Source organism: Ranitomeya imitator, chromosome 3 (genome assembly GCF_032444005.1).
Source record: "Ranitomeya imitator isolate aRanImi1 chromosome 3, aRanImi1.pri, whole genome shotgun sequence".
Taxonomy (NCBI): Eukaryota; Metazoa; Chordata; class Amphibia; order Anura; family Dendrobatidae; genus Ranitomeya; species Ranitomeya imitator.
This window is the reverse complement of record NC_091284.1, coordinates 170,407,611-170,430,923: the sequence shown is the minus strand read 5'-3', so window position 1 is coordinate 170,430,923 and position 23,313 is coordinate 170,407,611.

Sequence of the window (23,313 nt, the reverse complement as noted above, 5' to 3'; positions counted from 1 at the left end):
CAAACGCCACGCAGGCACATGAACTGAAATTAAAGGGAACCTGGCCCCACCCCCCCAGGTGTTTCTATGTATAACAGCCACCTAGTACAGCAGTACTGCTGCATTTGTACAAGGTGGCTGATTTTTTATCCTTGCCCACGTAGAATTAAACACGTAAAATATGTGTCTCATTACAGACCATTACAATGTCCCTGAGGTGTGACTTTCCTTTTTAATGACACGCACCACCCCCCTTGGTAGCGCTGCCCGTCTTCTGACATCATTGGTTGGCTGCCTGTGCCTGTGCGTCCACCCTGCCCGACACAACCCCCCTTGTTTCATATATTTTGGCTGCGAGGGTGTGATTGATGGGCATGTGCAGTTCATATGTTCGCCTGTCTTAACTCATCTCCTTCCGCCTTCTTCAGAATGTGCGGCCTCCTGGCCGTGGTAGGCGATAAGGGATCAGCTGAGGCCGCCCAGTCTGAAGCAGGTGTAAGGACATGTGTGAGCGGCAAACATATTTACTGCACAAGGCCACGAATCCCAGCCACGCAGTGTGATTTTTTGAAAACACACTGCGGGCCTGGGATTCATATCCATTGCTAACCGCAACGGCCAACATGAAATGAGGTGAGAAGACGGGCAGCGCTCACAGCGCATGGCCAAGGGATCACAATAGCGCAGACTCCTGTACAGCTAATAACAACGCTCAGGAATCTGCGCCCAGCACCTAGGTGTAAATTTTGACACCTGTGCTGCGTCTCCTTAAAAAGACAAGTCACGCCTCCACTACTGTTAGACAGTATAATGGGCTAAATAGTGTACGTGTTTTATTCAGCGTGTGCAAGGAGCAAATTAAATAGAGCAACCTTTTACTTGTGCAGCATTAATGCTGCACAAGGTGTGGCTCTTGTACCTTGCAACACCTGAGGGGGGGTTAAAGGTTACCTTTGAAATTGGTTCAACTAGGCTTCGGCCTACACTCTGCTCCTCTCCTCCTCCTGCTGACCCTGGGCTCTAACACCGCTAGTTTTTGCCCGGAAATGCGAGCTTCACAGAGAAAAACAACAGCCAATGTGTTAGTGGGGTTCAGCACCGCCAGCTGTTCCCCTGCTGTGTAGCCGGCATCGTGTCCAGCACAAGCCACGCTGGCACAACCGACCAAAAGCTGCCACCAGTGCAGGCTTCGGCCTACACTTTGCTCTTCTCCTCCTCCTGCTGACCCTGGGCTCTAACACCAGCTGTTCCCCTGCTGTGTAGCTGGCAACGTGTCCTGCAAACGCCACGCAGGCACATGAACTGAAATTGAAGGAAGCCTGCCCCCCACCCCCAGGTGTTTCTATGTATAACAGCCACTTTGTACAGCAGTACTGCTGCATTTGTACAAGGTGGCTGACTTTTTCTCCTTGCCCACGTTTAATTAAACACGTACTAAATGTGTCTCATTGAGACCATTCCACTGTCCCTGAGGTGTGACTTTCTTTTCTAATGATACGCAGCACCCCCCTTGGTAGCGCTTCCCGTCTTTTGACATCATGGTTAGCTGGCTGCGCCTGTGCATCCGCCCTGCGTGAAACAACGCCCCTCGTTGTCTTATTTATTTTGTCAGCGAGGGTGTAGTTTATGGGCACGAGCAGTGCATATGTTCGCCTGTCGTCACTCATCTCCTTCCGCCTTCTTCAGACTGTGCGGCCTCACGCGGCATGCGAAAAGGGATCAGCAGAGGCCGCCCAGTCTGAAGCAGGTGTAAGGACGTGTGTGAGCGTCGAAAATATTTACTGCTCAAGGCCACGAATCCCAGCACCGCAGTGTGACTTTATGAAAAGGCACTGTGGGTCTGGGATTTATGGCCATCGTTAACCGCAGCGGCCAACATGAAATGAGGTCATAAGACGGGCAGCGCTAACAGGGCATTGCCAAGGGATAACACAAGAGCGCAGACTCCTGTACAGCAAAAAACAACGCTCAGGAAGCTGCGCCAAGCACAAAGGCGTTATTTGGGACACCTATGCTGCGTCTCCTTAAAAATACAAGTCACGCCTCAACTACAGTTTGACTGTAGAATGGGCTAAATTGTGTACGTGTTGCATTCAGCGTGTGCAAGTACAAAAATTAATAGAGCAACCTTTTACTTGTGCAGCATTAATGCTGCACAAGGTGTGGCTCTTGTACTTTGTAACACCTGAGGGGGGGTTAAAGGTTACCTTTGAAATTGGTTCAACTAGGCTTCGGCCTACACTCTGCTCCTCTCCTCCTCCTGCTGCCCCTGGGCTATAACACCGCTAGTTTTTGCCCGGAAGTGCTAGCTGCACAGAGAAAAACACCAGCCAATGTGTTAGTGGGGTTCAGCACCGCCTGCTGTTCCCCCACTGTGTAGCTGGCAAAGTGTCCTGCAAACGCAACGCAGACACAAAGCTGACTCCAGTGCAGGCTTCGGCCTACACTCTGCTCCCCCTGCTTACCCTTTGCTCCAACACCGCTAGTTGGGGCTGTAGGAAGACAATCTTTGATAGGCAATGCATCCGGGTTCCAGCACCGCCAGCTGGTTCCAGGCCGAGCCTTTGGCTTAGGTGCCTCCTCCTGGGTATCCGAGTTCCGCCAACGTCAGGCGGTCCTTGGTAGTGCTTTTAAGCGCGGGCACCTACAGCTTAGTAACCGGGTTCCAGCATCGTCAGCTGGTCCTCGGTCGTGCCATTGGCTCTTGCACACTGGGGCAACGCATCTGGGTTCCAGCACCGCCAGCTGGTTCTCGGCAGTGTTTTTGTCACAGGTACTCCCTCGTGCCAAACCTGGTTTCAGCACCGTCAGCTGTTTCCGGGTAGTGTCAAGCTCACTGAGACGCCTATGCTTGCCCCGTCATGGTGCGGTCGGGTTAGCCAACTCCAGGGTGCCTCCAGTTTAGGAGCTTCCTATGTGGGCTGCGTGAACTGGTAGTCAAGGCTGGTTCTGTAGTGCCAGTAGGCCCGGCTCCCCCTGTAGGACTGTTGGGGTTCGGTAACTGCGGCTGCCTCGCGGCCTAGCTGTTCTCTCCTCTCCTGTGGGCCTTGGGGTCCACCACCTGGTTCCAGCACCGTCAGCTGGTTCCGGGCCGAGCCTTTGGCTTAGGTGCCTCCTCCTGGGTATCCGAGTTCCGCCAACGTCAGGCGGTCCTTGGTAGTGCTTTTAAGCGCGGGCACCTACAGCTTAGTAACCGGGTTCCAGCATCGTCAGCTGGTCCTCGGTCGTGCCATTGGCTCTTGCACACTGGGGCAACGCATCTGGGTTCCAGCACCGCCAGCTGGTTCTCGGCAGTGTTTTTGTCACAGGTACTCCCTCGTGCCAAACCTGGTTTCAGCACCGTCAGCTGTTTCCGGGTAGTGTCAAGCTCACAGACGCCTATGCTTGCCCCGTCGTGGTGCGGTCAGGTTAGCCAACTCCAGGGTGCCTCCAGTTTAGGAGCTTCCTATGTGGGCTGCGTGAACTGGTAGTCAAGGCTGGTTCTGTAGTGCCAGTAGGCCCGGCTCCCCCTGTAGGACTGTTGGGGTTCGGTAACTGCGGCTGCCTCGCGGCCTAGCTGTTCTCTCCTCTCCTGTGGGCCTTGGGGTCCACCACCTGGTTCCAGCACCGTCAGCTGTTCCGGGCCGAGCCTTTGGCTTAGGTGCCTCCTCCTAGGTATCCGAGTTCCGCCAACGTCAGGCGGTCCTTGGTAGTGCTTTTAAGCGCGGGCACCTACAGCTTACTAACCGGGTTCCAGCACCGTCAGCTGGTCCTCGGTCGCGCCATTAGCTCTTGCACACTGGGGCAACGCATCTGGGTTCCAGCACCGCCAGCTGGTTCTCGGCAGTGTTTTTGTCACAAGTACTCCCTCGTGCCAAACCTGGTTTCAGCACCGTCAGCTGTTTCCGGGTAGTGTCAAGCTCACTGAGACGCCTATGCTTGCCCCGTCGTGGTGCGGTCGGGTTAGCCAACTCCAGGGTGCCTCCAGTTTAGGAGCTTCCTATGTGGGCTGCGTGAACTGGTAGTCAAGGCTGGTTCTGTAGTGCCAGTAGGCCCTGCTCCCCCTGTAGGACTGTTGGGGTTCGGTAACTGCGGCTGCCTCGCGGCCTAGCTGTTCTCTCCTCTCCTGTGGGCCTTGGGGTCCACCACCTGGTTCCAGCACCGTCAGCTGGTTCCGGGCCGAGCCTTTGGCTTAGGTGCCTCCTCCTGGGTATCCGAGTTCCGCCAACGTCAGGCGGTCCTTGGTAGTGCTTTTAATCAAGGGCCCCTACAGCTTACTAACCGGGTTCCAGCACCATCAGCTGGTCCTCGGTCGTGCCATTAGCTCTTGCACACTGGGGCAACGCATCTGGGTTCCAGCACCGCCAGCTGGTTCTCGGCAGTGTTTTTGTCACAGGTACTCCCTCATGCCAAACCTGGTTTCAGCACCGTTAGCTGTTTCCGGGTAGTGTCAAGCTCACTGAGACGCCTATGCTTGCCCCGTCGTGTTGCGGTCGGGTTAGCCAACTCCAGCGTGCCTCCAGTTTAGGAGCTTCCTATGTGGGCTGCGTGAACTGGTAGTCAAGGTTGGTTCTGTAGTGCCAGTAGGCCCTGCTCCCCCTGGAGGACTGTTGGGGTTCGGTAACTGCGGCTGCCTCGCGGCCTAGCTGTTCTCTCCTCTCCTGTGGGCCTTGGGGTCCACCACCTGGTTCCAGCACCGTCAGCTGGTTCCGGGCTGAGCCTTTGGCTTAGGTGCCTCCTCCTGGGTATCCGAGTTCCGCCAACGTCAGGCGGTCCTTGGTAGTGCTTTTACGCACGGGCACCTACAGCTTACTAACCGGGTTCCAGCACCGTCAGCTGGTCCTCGGTCGTGCCATTGGCTCTTGCACACTGGGGCAACGCATCTGGGTTCCAGCACCGCCAGCTGGTTCTCGGCAGTGTTTTTGTCACAGGTACTCCCTCGTGCCAAACCTGGTTTCAGCACCGTCAGCTGTTTCCGGGTAGTGTCAAGCTCACAGACGCCTATGCTTGCCCCGTCGTGGTGCGGTCGGGTTAGCCAACTCCAGGGTGCCTCCAGTTTAGGAGCTTCCTATGTGGGCTGCGTGAACTGGTAGTCAAGGCTGGTTCTGTAGTGCCAGTAGGCCCTGCTCCCCCTGTAGGACTGTTGGGGTTCGGTAACTGCGGCTGCCTCACGGCCTAGCTGTTCTCTCCTCTCCTGTGGGCCTTGGGGTCCACCACCTGGTTCCAGCACCGTCAGCTGGTTCCGGGCCGAGCCTTTGGCTTAGGTGCCTCCTCCTGGGTATCCGAGTTCCGCCAACGTCAGGCGGTCCTTGGTAGTGTTTTAAGCGCGGGCACCTACAGCTTACTAACCGGGTTCCAGCACCGTCAGCTGGTCCTCGGTCGTGCCATTGGCTCTTGCACACTGGGGCAACGCATCTGGGTTCCAGCACCGCCAGCTGGTTCTCGGCAGTGTTTTTGTCACAGGTACTCCCTCGTGCCATACCTGGTTTCAGCACCGTCAGCTGTTTCCGGGTAGTGTCAAGCTCACTGAGACGCCTATGCTTGCCCCGTCGTGGTGCGGTCGGGTTAGCCAACTCCAGGGTGCCTCCAGTTTAGGAGCTTCCTATGTGGGCTGCGTGAACTGGTAGTCAAGGCTGGTTCTGTAGTGCCAGTAGGCCCTGCTCCCCCTGTAGGACTGTTGGGGTTCGGTAACTGCGGCTGCCTCGCGGCCTAGCTGTTCTCTCCTCTCCTGTGGGCCTTGGGGTCCACCACCTGGTTCCAGCACCGTCAGCTGGTTCCGGGCCGAGCCTTTGGCTTAGGTGCCTCCTCCTGGGTATCCGAGTTCCGCCAACGTCAGGCGGTCCTTGGTAGTGCTTTTAAGCGCGGGCACCTACAGCTTAGTAACCGGGTTCCAGCACCGTCAGCTGGTCCTCGGTCGTGCCATTGGCTCTTGCACACTGGGGCAACGCATCTGGGTTCCAGCACCGCCAGCTGGTTCTCGGCAGTGTTTTTGTCACAGGTACTCCCTCGTGCCAAACCTGGTTCCAGCACCGTCAGCTGTTTCCGGGTAGTGTCAAGCTCACTGAGACGCCTATGCTTGCCCCGTCGTGGTGCGGTCGGGTTAGCCAACTCCAGGGTGCCTCCAGTTTAGGAGCTTCCTATGTGGGCTGCGTGAACTGGTAGTCAAGGCTGGTTCTGTAGTGCCAGTAGGCCCAGCTCCCCCTGTAGGACTGTTGGGGTTCGGTAACTGCGGCTGCCTTGCGGCCTAGCTGTTCTCTCCTCTCCTGTGGGCCTTCGGGTCCACCACCTGGTTCCAGCACCGTCAGCTGGTTCTCGGCAGTGTCTTTTGCTCTTGTACCTTCTGCTGCCCATCCTGGTTCCAGTACCGTCAGCTGGTTCCGGGCAGAGCCTTTGGCTTAGGTGCCTCCTTCTGGGTATCCGAGTTCCGCCAACGTCAGGCGGTCCTTGGTAGTGCTTTTTAGCACGGGTACCTCCTGCTTAGTAACCGGGTTCCAGTAGCGTCAGCTGGTCCTCGGTAGTTCCATAGGCTCTTGAACCTTCGGGTAGCCATCCGAGTTCCAGTTCCATCATCAGGTTCTTGGCATTTTCTCAGCCTTCTTGTACCTTCTGCTACATTTCCAAGTTGAAGACCCTAAAGTCGACGACCCGGAAGACCACCCCGATGACGACGACGACGACGACAACCCGGAAGACCACCCCGATGACGACGACGACGACGGCGGAGACGACGACGGCGGAGACGACGACGGCGGAGATGACGACACTGGAGACGACGACATGGAAGACCGAGAAGCAGAAGAACAAGAGGCTGCAGAACAAAGAGCAGAAGAACATTAAGCAGAACACTTAATATCAGAGCAAAAGATATTATCTCAATTATATGCAGAAGAAGACTAAGCAGTGTATGGGGGTGAGTCCGTTCCTCCTCGTGGTGCCCCTGGATAAAGCCTGATGCTGCAGGCCAAACTGAACGCGGACAAATGTAACTTTTTTTTTTTTTTTTCTCTTTGAAAAAGTCACAAAACTCCAAGTAAATGTGGCGCTAAGCACCTACGGATTTTTTGAATTCATCCACTTCAAGTGAAAAATGTTAAAAAATTCATTTATTTTCTCAAAATAAAAAAAATAAAATATATTTGTAAATTTTTTTAAAAAACAGTACAACGCGTTTCGGCTGCTATTTTTACAGTGCAGCCTTCATCAGGTAGTAAAAAAACAAAAAGAACAAACAATACAATAAGCACTATATAGTGCTTATTGTATTGTTTGTTCTTTTTGTTTTTTTACAAATATATTTTATTTTTTTATTTTGAGAAAATAAATGAATTTTTTAACATTTTTCACTTGAAGTGGATGAATTCAAAAAATCCGTAGGTGCTTAGCGCCACATTTACTTGGAGTTTTTTTTTTTTTTCTCTTTGAAATTGCCACCTATGTGGATCTGAAGCAGGATCAACACATAGTTCTCCAAAGTGAGCTGCACACCTTATTGGATTATACAACATACGAAGAAGAGTTGCCTAAAGAATTGATTCCTTGAGAATCTCAACGTGCATTTCTTACCGATAGAAGGTGAGCATAACTACAAATAAAAGAAATGTTTTTAACTTGTTGGTAAAAACGTATTACGCTCAGAGGAAGCGCCGCACTTGTCTCTTTTTTTTTTTTTCCCCTCTTTCCCTAAACCAGGGTATTTCTAATAACTTTTGTGACTGGCAGAACGGAAGGTGTAATCTTTCAACTTTTATAGATAACAACTACGGGAATGCCTGTCACAAATGAGAATATGATGAAGAAGTAGAATAGGAAGAATAATACAGTTGAATAAAATGAATATGTAGAATAGGAAGAATAATAATAGTTGAATAAAATGAATATGAAGAATGTAATAAAAAAAAAAAAAAGGCAAAGGATGAAGAAGAAGATGAATAAGGTGAAGAAGAAGTTGATGTCAAAGATGCTGATGATGATGAAGATGAAAGTGTGGGAAAAGTAAAAAAAAAAAGAAGGTGAAAGTCGTGGAATAGTGAAACATCAATATCTGACAAAATAAAAAAAATATTTACATAGTCAATATCTTTGTCACTCCGAACGTCTTTAAAAAAAAAAAAAAAAAAACATGCTATTCTATTTGATTGGGCTAAACCTCTATGACTTTAATGTCTCCGCCACCTCCCCAAATACATCCTGCATTATTCTTAGTTGTTTTCCTTCATGTAGAATGAACCTACAAGGAAAGAAATGGTTTATTTTAATTCCGATATTTTGGTCCCATTGACTTGCATTGGGATCGGGTATCGGTATCGGCGATATCCGATATTTTTTGAATATCGGCCGATCCTATCCGATACCGATACTTTCCGATATCGGAAGGTATCGCTCAACACTAGTTAGGATTGCTCTGATATGGGTATACCTTGACGTTTGGTATAGCGGCTTAATATACATTTTTTGCAAAAAACGTATCAACCAAATACCCTGTTTTTTCCATCTTTTTACTAGAACTTGCTGTCCACTGTGATTTTTTTGCAACACAGTGTTTTTGGTTTTACTGTGCTTTTTTGTGTTTTCATGTCTCTTGGTGGTGTGAACATGTCTCTACGGGCTTGTTCACTGTGCGTGCAGCTCATGTGTTTTGGTTTCACATTAATATTTTGTGGAATAACTATGATTTTTAATCACAGCTTTCAGGCGTCTTGGCATGCTTTCCACCAGTCTTTTAAACTGGTTCTGGAGCAAATATTTAAGCAGTTCTTCTTTGTTTGATGGCTTGTGACTTTCCTTCATCCTCTTGATTACATTCTGAAGTTTTCAGTGGGGTTCAGGTCTGGAGATTGGGTTGCCCATGACAGGGTTTTTATGTGGTGGTCTTTTCATTTTTGCCAGAGCTGTACATTACACAGGAGACTATGTGACTGTAGCATATATATCACATATTTTATGCTAGAGGCATATACAGTACCTCACAGGAGTAGCTATATACATATACATCGCAGGAGGGGCTAGGGCTGCCGCCGCTGTTAATGTCGTAGCAGGTGGGACTGGAATGCAGAGCACAATGACTTCCTGACACTAGCACATACCAGTATGTCAGCCTCTATTGCACATGCTGCAGCATTCAGTAGTGAATACTGCGTGCACAATGGTCTGAGCTTTGTGATTCCTGGACTGTTGTACCTTGGTCCCATGCGGACCGGAGGTTTCCCACCCCTGCTATAGGGCAAGTCAACAGGGAAGGATAGGTTTCTGCAACACCAACCAGTTAAAATGGAAAAGTTTATTTTGACATGATTTAAAAAAAATAAATAAATACAAACATATGTGTTTCTAGCACAACAGTGCACCCTTTGCTATATGACTAAAGGTGCACGGTTGCTCCAGAAACGCGTAAGGTTGTTTTTAGATTTTAATGTTTTATTCTTAATCATGTCCAAATAAACTTTTTTTCATTTTAATTGGTAGGTGTGCCGGAAACATATCCTTTCCTTTTCCTACATTTGCAGAACACCAGCAGGATCAGCACCCACCAGACACATGCTAGCAAACTCGCATGGATACCAGCTGGATACTACTCACATGGAGACTCCATGACCCTCTTCCCAGGGCAAGTCAACAATCTCTTTTCACAGCAATATTTCAAATTTGGTGAAGTAGACATGTCCGACACCACATTATACAACTTTGACAGATAATTCAGGTACAGGTAACATTGTCTTCAGTTAAACAGGGAAAGCTTTCACAATGGCAAGAGAAGTAGATGCTTCTATAGTACATTTTATCTGTGTGCTTTGCTACTTTCTATCACTGTCTGTGGTATTTCCCCCCACTTATTGTTGCCTTGTTGGTAGCTTTGTGACTCTGAGCTGGAATGTGGTTCCTGACTCTGATGCTATGAGTGTTAGGTGAAACACTAAAATGCACAAAGGTAAGAAAAAAGGAAAGTATATAGTAAGCCAGAAAGAGAGTTTGAGAAAAATGTATATAATATTCACTTATCTATTACATTAAAAAAAACTGACAATCAAAGAGCTGTCTCAGACTATCACTCAATATTATATTTTTTTGCTGTTATCCATGTATGCTAATAACCTTTCATGGATTGCATAAGGCTTCGCTACTCATTGTTAGCAAATAAAGTTCCCAGGACACAGTGGAAATAACCAATCAAATAATCTTGTGCTTCTGTAGCTTTCTTTTTTTTTTGCTAAGCATTCGCATAGTTTGCCTTAAAGGTTCGCTGTCCTTGTGCCAGAGTAAGTCATTAAAGCAAAAATGATACAAAGCACCCTATTTCCATGAAATGTTTCACCTGCTGAGAAGCAGACTGAATTCTTGCCAAAAGTGAAATAGGCAAAATGATTTGCTCATCTCAAATTCTATGTAATTAGAACTCAAGCTGGTTTGAGTACAGAATTTATTCCACCTTTTATTGTTCCATTGTGCATGATATGCAGCCTGCACTTTGACCACCAACCAGTCCTTTTTGAATTGTCACAGTAGCCAATGACTATTATATAACATAACACATCCACACATCTATTAACCCCTTAGCGACCGCCGATACGCCTTTTAACGGCGGCCGCTAAGGGTACTTAAACCACAGCGCCGTTAATTAACGGCGCTGTGGAAAAAGTCCATAGCGCCCCCCAGAGGCCGATTTTCTCCGGGGTCTCGGCTGCCGAGGGTAGCCGAGACCCCAGAGAACATGATTCGGGGGGTTTTTAACCCACCCCGCATTTGCGATCGCCGGTAATTAACCGTTTACCGGCTATCGCAAAAAAAAGAAAGAAAAAAAAAAAAAAAGCGATCTCTTTTTAATTTCTCTGTCCTCCGATGTGATCGCACATCGGAGGACAGAGAAAAGGGGTCCCAGGTGGCCCCCCAATACTCACCTAGCTCCCCCGATGCTCCTCGTGTCTCCCGGTGGGCGCCGCCATCTTCAAAATGGCGGGCGCATGCGCAGTGCGCCCGCCGGCCGGCACCGGGAGAATCTTTGGGGTCTCGGCTGCCGGGGGTAGCCGAGACCCCAAAGAGCACGATCGGGGTCGGTATTACCGACCCCTGTTTTGCGATCGCCGGTAATTAACTGTTTACCGGCGACCGCAAAAAAAAAAAAAAAAAAAAAAAGTAAAGTGTAATTCTCTGTCCTCTGATGTGATCGCACATCAGAGGACAGAGAAATAGGGGGATTCGGGGACCCTAGCATACTCACCTAGGTCCCTGGATCCTCTTGCTGCTCCTCCTGGCCGCCGGCAGCAGAACATGGCGGACGCATGCCCAGTGCGCCCGCCATCTGTCTCCATCTGCCGGCCGGCAGGAGAACAGCAGTTGGGGCTAAAATTAGGGGTAGGGTTAGGGTTAGGGGTAGGGTTAGGGGTAGGGTTAGGGTTAGGGGTAGGGGTAGGGTTAGGTTAGGGTTAGGTTAGGGGTAGGGTTAGGGGTAGGGTTAGGGGTAGGGTTAGGGGTAGGGTTAGGTTAGGGTTAGGGGTAGGGTTAGGTTAGGGGTAGGGGTAGGGTTAGGGGTAGGGTTAGGGTTAGGGTTAGGGGTAGGGTTAGGGGTAGGGTTAGGGGTAGGGTTAGGTTAGGGTTAGGTTAGGGGTAGGGTTAGGGGTAGGGTTAGGGGTAGGGTTAGGGTTAGGGGTAGGTTAGGGGTAGGGTTAGGAGTAGGGTTAGGGGTAGGGTTAGGTTAGGGGTAGGGGTAGGGTTAGGGGTAGGGTTAGGGGTAGGGTTAGGGGTAGGGTTATGGGTAGGGTTAGGTTAGGGGTAGGGGTAGGGTTAGGTTAGGGGTAGGGCTAGGGTTGGGGCTAAATTTAGGGTTAGGGTTGGGGCTAAATTTAGGGTTAGGGTTGGGGCTAAACTTAGGGTTAGGCTTCTTTCACACTTACGTCGGTACGGGGCCGTCGCAATGCGTCGGCCCGACATACCGACGCACGTTGTGAAAATTGTGCACAACGTGGGCAGCAGCTGTAGTTTTTCAACACATCCGCTGCCCAATCTATGTCCTGGGGAGGAGGGGGCGGAGTTACGGCCACGCATGCGCGGTCAGAAATGGCGGATGCGACGTACAAAAAAACGTTTCATTGAACGTTTTTTTGTGCCGACGCTCCGCCAAAACACAACTGATCCAGTGCACGACGGACGCGACGTGTGGCCATCCGTCACGATCCATCGGCAATACAAGTCTATGGGCAAAAAACGCATCCTGCGGGCACATTTGCAGGATCCGTTTCTTGTCCAAAACGACGGATTGCGACGGAATGCCAAACGACGCAAGTGTGAAAGTAGCCCTAGGGCTAGGGTTAGGGTTGGGGCTAAAGTTAGGGCTAGGGTTGGGGCTAAAGTTAGGGTTAGAGCTGGGATTAGGGTTAGGGTTTGGATTAGGGTTCCTATTAGGGTTAGGGTTGGCATTAGGGTTACGCTTGGGATTAGGGTTAGGTTTGGGATTAGGGTTAAGGTTAGGGTTGTGATTAGGGGTGTATTGGGATTAAGGTTAGGTTTGAGGTTAGGGTTGAGATTAGGATTAGGGGTGTGTTGGATTTAGGGTTTTGATTAGGGTTATGGTTAGGGTTGACATTAGGGTTGTTTTGGGGTAAGGGTTGTGATTATGGTTAGGGTTAGTGATTAGGATTATGGATGAGGTTGGGATTAGGGTTAGGGGTGTGTTGGGGTTAGGGTTGGAGCTAGAATTGGGGGGTTTCCACTGTTTAGGTACATCAGGGGGTCTCCAAACACGACAGCCAATTTTGCGCTCAAAAAGTCAAATGGTGCTCCCTCCCTTCTGAGCTCTGCCGTGCGCCCAAACAGTGGGTTACCCCCACATATGGGGCATCAGCGTACTCGGGATAAATTGGACAACAACTTCTGGGGTCCAATTTCTCTTGTTACCCTTGTGAAAATAAAAACTTGGGGGCTACAAAATCTTTTTTGTGAAAAAAAAAATATTTTTTATTTTCACGACTCTGCATTCTAAACTTCTGTGAAGCACTTGGGCATTCAAAGTTCTCACCACACATCTAGATAAGTTCCTTGGGGGGTCTAGTTTCCAAAATGGGGTCACTTGTTGGGGGTTACTACAGTTTAGGTACATCAGGGGCTCTGCAATCGCAACATAATGCCCACAGACCATTCTATCAAAGTCTGCATTCCAAAAAGGCGCTCCTTCCCTTCCGAGCTCTGCCGTGCGCCCAAACAGTGGTTTACCGCCACATATGGCGCATCAGCGTACTTGGGATAAATTGGACAACAACTATTGCAGTCCAATTTCTCCTGTTACCCTTGTGAAAATAAAAACTTGGGGGCTACAATATCTTTTTTGTGGAAAAAAAAATATTTTTTATTTTCACGACTCTGCATTCTAAACTTCTGTGAAGCACTTGGGCATTCAAAGTTCTCACCACACATCTAGATAAGTTCCTTGGGGGGTCTAGTTTCCAAAATGGGGTCACTTGTGGAGGGTTTCTACTGGTTAGGTACATCAGGGGCTCTGCAAACGCAACATAATACCCGCAGACCATTCTATCAAAGTCTGCATTCCAAAACGGCGCTCCTTCCTTCCGAGCTCTGCCGTGCGCCCAAACAGTGGTTTACCCCCACATATGGGGTACCAGCATACTCCGGACAAATTGGACAACAACTTTTGGGGTCCAGTTTCTCTTGTTACCCTTGTGAAAATAAAAATTTGGTGGCTAAAAAATCTTTTTTGTGGAAAAAAAAAATATTTTTTATTTTCACGGCTCTGCATTATAAACTTCTGTGAAGCACTTGGGCATTCAAGGTTCTCACCACACATCTAGATAAGTTCCATGGGGGGTCTAGTTTCCAAAATGGGGTCACTTGTGGGGGATTTCTACTGTTTAGGCACATCAGGGGCTCTCCAAACGCGACATGGCGTCCGATCTCAATTCCAGCCAATTCTACATTGAAAAAGTAAAACGGCACTCTTTCTCTTCCAAGCTCTGCGGTGCGCCCAAACAGTGGTTTACCCCCACATATTGGGTATCGACGTACTCAGGAGAAATTGCACAACAACTTTTGTGGTCTAATTTCTCCTGTTACCCTTGTGAAAATAAGAATTTGTGGGCAAAAAGATCATTTTTGTGTAAACAAAAGCGATTTTTTACTTTCACGGCTCTACGTTATAAACTTCTGTGAAGCACTTGGGTGTTCAAAGTGCTCACCACACATCTACATAAGTTCCTTAAGGGGTCTAGTTTCCAAAATGGTGTCACTTGTGGGGAGTTTCCACTGTTTAGGTACATCAGGGGCTCTCTAAATGTGACATGGTGTCCGATCTCAATTCCAGCCAATTCTGCATTGAAAAAGTCAAACGGCGCTCCTTCACTTCCAAGTTCTGCGGTGCGCCCTAACAGTGGTTTACCCCCACATATGGGGTATTGGCGTATTCAGGAGAAATTGCATAACAAAATTTATGGTTACATTTCTGTTTTTACACTTGTGAAAATAAAAAAAATGGTTCTGAATTAAGATGTTTGCAAAAAAAAGTTAAATGTTCATTTTTTCCTTCCACATTGTTTCAGTTCCTGTGAAGCACGTAAAGGGTTAATAAACTTCTTGAATGTGGTTTTGAAAACCTTGAGGGGTGTAGTTTTTAGAATGGTGTCACACTTCATTATTTTCTATCATATAGACCCCTCAAAATGACTTCAAATGTGATGTGGTCCCTAAAAAAAAATGGTGTTGTAAAAATGAGAAATTGCTGGTCAACTTTTAACCCTTATAACTCCCTAACAAAAAAAAATTTTGTTTCCAAAATTATGCTGATGTAAAGTAGACATGTGGGAAATGTTATTTATTAACTATTTTTTATGACATATCTCTCTGATTTAAGGGCATAAAAATACAAAGTTTGAAAATTGCAAAATTTTAAAAATTTTCGCCATATTTCCGTTTTTTTCATAAATAATCGCAAGTAATATCGAAGAAATGTTACCACTAACATGAAGTACAATATGTCACGAAAAAACAATCTCAGAATCAGCGGGATCTGTTGAAGCGTTCCAGAGTTATAACCTCATAAAGTGACAGTGGTCAGAATTGCAAAAATTGGCCTGGTCATTAAGTACCAAATTGGCTCTGTCACTAAGGGGTTAATGTTGGAAAAAAAATCAAAACTTTTTTTCCTATTGTAAACATTGGTCTCTATAATTTCCGTAATGGAGAAATAAGAAACCTAGATCTGACTCTGATTCCATTGGCTGACCTCACCACATGAATATATCTGTTAAACATCTTTCCCAAGTACAGACCCTGCTTTCTTCTTCAATTGCCGCTTTCCTATTCTGTAGTTCACACCAAGATTGACAGGTTACTCCTCGAACTCCAGTGACAGTGACATCATCCAAGTTCATTTAAACTCTCACTCTCTCAAATATGTGTGTTTGACTATTGAGTAAGCTTGCTGCACTCTGTTGCAGACCTTCTCTGCTGCACTCTGATACAATTTATGTCTGCTGCACTTGGATACAAAGTTGGTCTTCTGCATTCTGATAAAAGCTCTGCCTGCTGCTCCATCCAGTCTGTCCTTTTGAGTCCAGCTGCTGCATGACCGTTGGTCTGTCCTGGAGTGACACCTGGCATTCATCGTGAGCCAAGTCTAACTTCACCATCAGAGGTTCTAGTGAACAGTCTAGTGTTCCCCTAGTTACGCCCCCCAGGCTCTCTGCGGTCCATGGCACAGTGGTTCCACAAACCACGTCCGTGACATGTTCACTTACCCTGTGCCTAGGAGGTAGCATCATTGGTTGTCTGAGCTGGCTACCTTCTCTACAAACTCTTGTGCTTTTTGTAACCTACATCTACTTCCTGGCTCAGACCTCCTGATTACCCCTTCATCTGCTGTAAGCAAAACGTATGGTTATCTGGATTTGTTCCCTCTTCAAATGCTCCTGCTCCAGAGTCTATCTTCTCTATATTAAATTTTTATCATTGCTGCCAGCTGCTATTCATTTGCATGATGAGTAACCCTTGCTTGCCATAACCATTGTGAATTCTCCCCTGGACTAAATTACATTATAAACATTGCTGCTATTCCTGGGCTGGCTACACATTTCAGTTTCTGGCTCTGTATCTTTTGGTGTGTCTTACTCCGCTTGAGTAACATGGCTTCTGGCAAGTTCTGCCGGCTCTTCCATTGCACTTTGGTCTGTGGTTCAGTAATTCCATCTCTGCATGCAAACCTTAATAGAATACTCTGACCAAGGATTCCAAAGGTGCAGTGGCATCAACACGGTTGCTGTTGAAGGACTTCTTTGGATTGGTTATGCAACTTGCTGTAAGCTAACATAACATTATCATTATTATCATTAAACTGACAGGCATGCTGAAACAGAAAAAGACAAGTGGGACAGGTGCAAGCTGAGAAAGCCACTCTATATAACTAACAAATTAAGCTGCACTATGAAACGCTATAATATGTAAAAATAGAATATATGAAATTGGAACTGCATTACTGCAGAAGAAAACATGTTAAAAAATGAAGATACTTAGCATACAAATTGGTCAATTTGTGTGAGCTCAGCAGGCAGTGACCATGTGTAACACTTTTTTGGGACCCTAAACCTAACATGACGCCTCTCTCGGGCCAAAAGACTACCTTTACATGGGCAGGTAGGATCGAAGATCATACCTTTTGTTAGAGCACGCCTCCCATCAGCCTTAAGGTACCTTCACACATAACGATATTGTTAACGATATCGTTACTTTTTGTGACGTAGCAACGATATCGTTAATGAAATCGTTATGTGTGACAGCGACCAACGATCAGGCCCCTGCTGGGAGATCGTTGGTCGCTGAATAAAGTCCAGAACTTTAATTCGTCGCTGGACTCCTGCTGACATCGCTGGATCGGCGTGTGTGACACCGATCCAGCGATGTCTTCACTGGTAACCAGGATAAACGTCGGGTAACTAAGCGCAGGGCCGCGCTTAGTAACCCGATGTTTACCCTGGTTACTATCCTAAAAGTAAAAAAAACAAACAGTACATACTTACCTACCGCTGTCTGTCCCCCAGCGCTGTGCTCTGCTCTCCTCCTGTACTGGCTGTGAGCGTCAGTCAGCCGGAAAGCAGAGCGGTGACGTCACCGCTCTGCTTTCCGGCCGCTGTGCTCACACAGACAGTACAGGAGGAGTGCAGAGCACAGCGCTGGAGGACAGACGGCTGTAGGTAAGTATGTACTGTTTGTTTTTTTTTACTTTTAGGATGGTAACCAGGGTAAACATCGGGTTACTAAGCGCGGCCCTGCGCTTAGTTACCCGATGTTTACCCTGGTTACCGACATCGTTGGTCGCTGGAGAGCGATCTGTGTGACAGCTCTCCAGCGACCAAACAGCGACACTGCAGCGATCCGGATCGTTGTCGGTATCGCTGCAGCGTCGCTTAATGTGAAGGTACCTTAAGGCTTTTTTAAATAGATCTTGATCCTATCTGCCAAATGGGGGATACATGGCATGCGTATCTGCCTTGGATATGGCAGCTGACACAGATAAGATTGCCTTGCTTAATATATAAAAAACTGAAAACAGAAGTGATTGGGGATTCCTGACTAGAGATGAGCAAACCTTTCAAGGTTCTGTTAGATTCGCCAAAGAGGTCGTGTGAGACCTTGAAACGTGTTGACTTGCAAACCTTTACAACAAAATACTATTGATTTCACCCTGCCTTCGAGCTTCCTTCAGCAGGGCATTGAGTGACACCTCCTTCCTGTTCTTCTTTAAATGAGGAGAGAGGAAGAAATTTGGCACCACTCAACCACTGACAGTGAGAATTCCTTTCCTTCACCATCACTTGAACCTCTCAGGAAGCTGTTCCACCCACTTCAAATATATGCATGCTTCACTTAAGCATGCATGTGTTCTAAATAGAGTGTGAAGACACTCATCAGACTCCTATATAGCATAGCAGGTTACTTAGCCCATGTAAGAACTGAAGGACTGGGAATGTTAAATGTTATTTGACTCTTCTTAACCCCGAAAATCAGCAGATTCAGCCAACAATTATCTAGTGTTTGGCCATCTTTAGGATATGCTCACATGGAGTTGTTTTGTTTGTTTTTTAATTATAATTTATGTGGATTTAGAATAGTTTTTCTATCGATTTCAACATGGAAATCACATTGGTATCGTTTATAGAGCAAGTTTTTTTTATTGAGGTTTTTAACAACATGTCATGAAAAAAAAGACATGTCTCTTCTTTGATGCGGATTACTGGTGGTTCTGGTTTCTCTACTTCAAAAAAAAACTGTGTGAACATACAGCACCTTAGAGAGTTGGATTGTTTATCAGTAAATTTTAGTCTAGGCAAAAGAGACAAAAAGCAAAAATGTTTAATTAAACTGTAAGCACTGAAGTGGAGTTTTTTGCGCATATTTTATCACTTGTAAATAAACACTTTACATAATTGTTGAAAATTCCATAAAAATGATCAACAATCAAGAATGGATGAAAATGACTGTTTGAAGTAATAAAGTAATATTATGTGCCTTTTAATTATAATGCTTTTATTCTAATGTAATAATAAAGTGATTGTTAGGAAAGCTCTTGCGATTAAAGCTCACCTGACCGAAGGTCCAGCTTACGAATGTTTAGCTGCTATTAACCTCATCCTATAATTCAGAGTCTGAAGCCTAGCGACCTGCCGTGGGAAACACTTTTGTAAAGTAATGGAAGCTTAGCACATTCTAAAGACCATCACTGGGAGTTTCAGCAGCGTTGCTTTACTTCTGCGGAATTAATACGACATTACCATATTATTTATTCCTATTTCACCACATTAGCAATAAACACTGTATGTTTTCCTAGTAATTGGCACAGAACACTGCTTATATATATCTTCAGTTTTAACAAGGTAGTGGATGTGAGAGAATTAATAGCTAATGCTACCAATATGATCTGAAGCTGGAGGGCGAAAGGCCTTTGGGAAAATATGAGATGCAGCACATTTTAAAGAAAAGTTGGTAACTTAACTGATCGTGCCGCACGGTCTCCTGAATACATTGATGAAAGCTGAAGTCACACTGTTATAATGAATAAGATTCATACATTCGTTTTTCTGATTTAGCAATTCTTTTGTGGTTCTCATTTCATTTAAATTAAAGGTAAAGTATTTCTCCCGATGCTATCAAGGCATGACTATTACCAACAGACACAATTTTAAGGAGGGTGAAGTTGCTGATATTTAATGTATTAACTATTTCCAATGCTCTTCTTCTAAAACTACAATATACCATATAGGAAACATTGGTGCTAATGAGTCTAAAAGTGCACGTGCACTGGCCAATAATCAGGAATGCTAAGAACGCTCGTTTCTTGATTATCAACTTGTATAAACAAGCTGCTAACTACTTTATCAAAGAGCAAAATTGCTAATTTTTTGTATGAAATTATTTTTAAGCTTGCTTAACCCTAGAACGCATACCCATAGAAATCTACACCTTCATGCACCTGTTGCCTTTTAGGCCTGTTTACAATTATCGTGGAATAACGCAAATAAAAATACTTTTCAAAGTTTATTGCAAAGTAAGGATACAGGGGTCCGCCAGGACAGGATTCCGTAATGGATCTGACCCCAGCTAAGGCTGGCGGACGCATACCTGGGGCCTCGCAGGCCTGCCAGGTTACTTATTTTCTATTTTCAGTAAAATTACTTTAGTTAGAATTTTGAAACTGTAGGTATTCCTCAGGTATATAGTTGTTAAAAATATATGAACAACTAGAAATTACTAACAACTATATACCTGAGGAATACCTACAGTTTCAAAATTCTAACTAAAGTAATTTTACTGAAAATAGAAAATAAGTAACCTGGCAGGCCTGCGAGGCCCCAGGTATGCGTCCGCCAGCCTTAGCTGGGGTCAGATCCATTACGGAATCCTGTCCTGGCGGACCCCTGTATCCTTACTTTGCAATAAACTTTGAAAAGTATTTTTATTTGCGTTATTCCACGATAATTGTAAACAGGCCTAAAAGGCCACAGGTGCGTGAATATGGGGTAGTCCCAAAAAAAGGTTGTTATACCGAAATGCCTATAACATAAAAATATATGAACAGCTAGAAATTACTATGTTATAGGCATTTCGGTATAACAACCTTTTTTTGGGACTACCCCATATTCACGCACCTGGGGCCTTTTAGGCCTGTGTGCGAATAACAGGGAATAACTCAAATAAAAATACTTTTCAAAATTTATTTTACAATTGCAAGGTAAGGATGCATTCCAACTAGCGCTGGGGTCTGCCAGGAGGGGATCCGTAATGGATCTGACCTCCTGGTGACCCCAGCTAAGGCTGGCGGAATCCCGCCATTCCAGCAGCCTTAGCTGGATTTACCAGGAGGTCAGATCCATTATGGATCCCCTTCTGGCGAACCCCAGCGCTACTGGGAACACAGCCTAAGATGTGTATATTTCAAAACATAATTATGTGCATAAAACAACAAAAAAGTAAGTAAACAGGCACGCCAAATATAGGCATTCTATATGCAATTTTGTTATGAAAACATTTTTTGGTTGTAGCAAACTTGGTGCAGGAATATTTATCTGTAACTTTACATATTCCCTCGACAATACTCGCATATTATTTTTTCGGCTGAATGTTCCTTGCATACATTTTGTCTGCAAGTAGAACAGAAACGCTCCGATTTTCTTTCCTTCTTTGCTGGACAAATATAGCAGCGCTTTCTTTTTTTTCTCTTTGCTCTGGATGTTCCAGAAAGCGTATTCCACATCGGATCATTGCCTCCGTAATTTGCCTTGATAAGCATATCATGCTGCTTCTCTCCATCATAGTAGACATCAAAAGTTCATAACAAAGTTCTGTCAAAAATAAACGTCTCTTGTCTTTCCTGTTGGCATGGAATTCTGGATTAGTTTGACAATAAACAATGTAGCTATTGATGGCTGACACATCAAGGATATTGGAAAAAAGGGCAACAGGCCAACGTTTAGTCTGCCTTTTGCACGAATACTCTCCAATCATTTTGTCCATCTTGTCGACACCTCCTTTTCTCGTATTATAATGCAGTATGATTTCAGGTTTTTTTTTCCTGTCATTGGTGTCAATACTTCCATCATGATGCATTGTACTCAGTAATATCACGGATTTTTCTTTCTTGGCTTTATAAGACACCATTGTTGCTTGATTGCAGAAACCGAATACACTCTCGTAGATTGTTCGTTGTGCATTGTGCTTCATGATTGGAGGAATTTCGTGGCGGTTTGGCCTCATACTACCAACAAGTGTAAGTTGCTTTTGAAGCAAAAAGTTGGCCATTTCAAAATTGGTAAAGTAATTATCCATTGTAATATTTTCTCCTGAATTCAAAATTCGTAGAGCAAGTGTTTTTACTATGTCGGAACATAGGTCTTTCTGGACTGGAGCATCAGCTTCTTTGCCACAGTAAATCAGACCATTCATCCCATAATAGCTTGCTGAATCGCACATCCAGAAAATTTTTATGCCATACTTAGCTGGCTTACTGGGCATATACTGAATGAATTTGCAGAGTCATAAAAGTTCTTCCCAGCAACAATACAGACAAAAAGACTGAGTATCACATGTAAACCTAGTACAGGCCTAAAAGGCCCCAGGTGCGTGAATATGGGGTAGTCCCAAAAAACGGTTGTTATACCGAAATGTCTGTAACATAAAAATATATGAATAACTGGAAATTACTAACAACTATATACCTGAGGATTACCTAGATTTTCAACATTCTAACTAAAGTAATTTTACAGAAAATAGAAAACAAGTAACCTGGCAGGCCTGCGAGGCCCCAGGTATGCGTTCTGGAATACCATCCCTGTAAATTGGGGACAGGCTGAAGAGAATACTGATATTCTATGGGCACATAACGATCATCTTAACGATTGTTCTGTGCTTGTGCAGGTGAGTTAATCCTGACTAAACAGGCTAAGAAATTACCACTATTGACTTAAATGTATCCGATCTGCTCTTACAGTATATGACAGCCACCAAAGGCCAGTGTGAATGTTCCCTAAGTACCGTATATACTGGAGTATAAGCCGAGATTTTCAGCCCATTTTTTTAGGCTGAAAGCGCCCCTCTCGTCTTATACTCGAGTAATTGTCCCTGGGGGGTCGGCGGGGGATGGGGAGTGGTGGCTGTGACATACTCATCTGCTCCTGGTGAGGTCCCTGCATCTCGGGTCTCCGGGTGCTGACAGCTTCTTCCAGCATTGAGCGGTCACATGGCACCGCTCATTACAGTAATGAATATGGACCCGACTCCACTCCCATAGGGGTGGAGCCGCATATTCATTACTGTAATGAGTGGTAACGGTGACCGCTTAATGCTGGATGAAGCTGTCATCGCCTGGAGACTGGAGATGCAGGGACAGCACCAGGAGCAGGTGAGTATAATGGGGAGGGGGAGCACTGCACGATATTCACCTCTCCTGTTTCCGGCGCTGCTCCGTCTTCCGCATCCTCTGCAGTGACGCTCAGGTCAGAGGGCGCGATGACGTGGTTAGTGCGCGCCCTCTGCCTGAACGTTAGTGCAGGGGATGCAGAAGACACAGCGACACCGGAACGAGGACAGGTGAATATAGCAAGTGCCGGGGGCCTGAGCAGTGAAAGGAGAGTATGTCATTTTTGTTAATCGCAGCAACAGCATATGGGGCAAATATCTCTATGGAGCATCTTATGGGGCCATATTCAACGTTTGTGCAGCACTATATGGGGCAAATATCTTTATGGAGCATCTTATGGGGCCATAATCAACATTTGTGCAGCATTGTATGGGACAAATATCTCTATGGAGTATCTTATGGGGCCATAATCAACATTTGTGCAGCATTGTATGGGGCAAATATCTCTATTGAGCATCTTATGGGGCCATAATCCACATTTGTGCAGCATTACATTGGGCAAATGTCTCTATGGAGCATCTTATGGGGCCCTTATTAACCTTTATGCAGTACCTTTGTGCAGCATTATATGGGGCATATTATAATATGGAGCATCTTATGGGGCCCATCATGAACTGCATGGATCATTGTATGGGGCTCCTGATGCAATATGGATATTCAAAAACACTTAACCTACTCTCAATTAATTTTACTTTTATTGGTACCTATTTTTATTTTTGAAATTTACCGGTAGCTGCTGCATTTTCCACCCTAGGCTAATACTCGTGTCATTAAGTTTTCCCAGTTTTTTTGTGGCAAAATGAGGGGGGTCGGCTTATACTCGGGTCGGCTTATACCCGAGTATATACGGTAATTTTCCTATCTTTCCGCAGAATTGACCAATAATCTAATGTGAATGTGGCCTACCAACTCTCTCTAGCCGGATGATATTGGGGAAGATGTGTCTGGCAGCA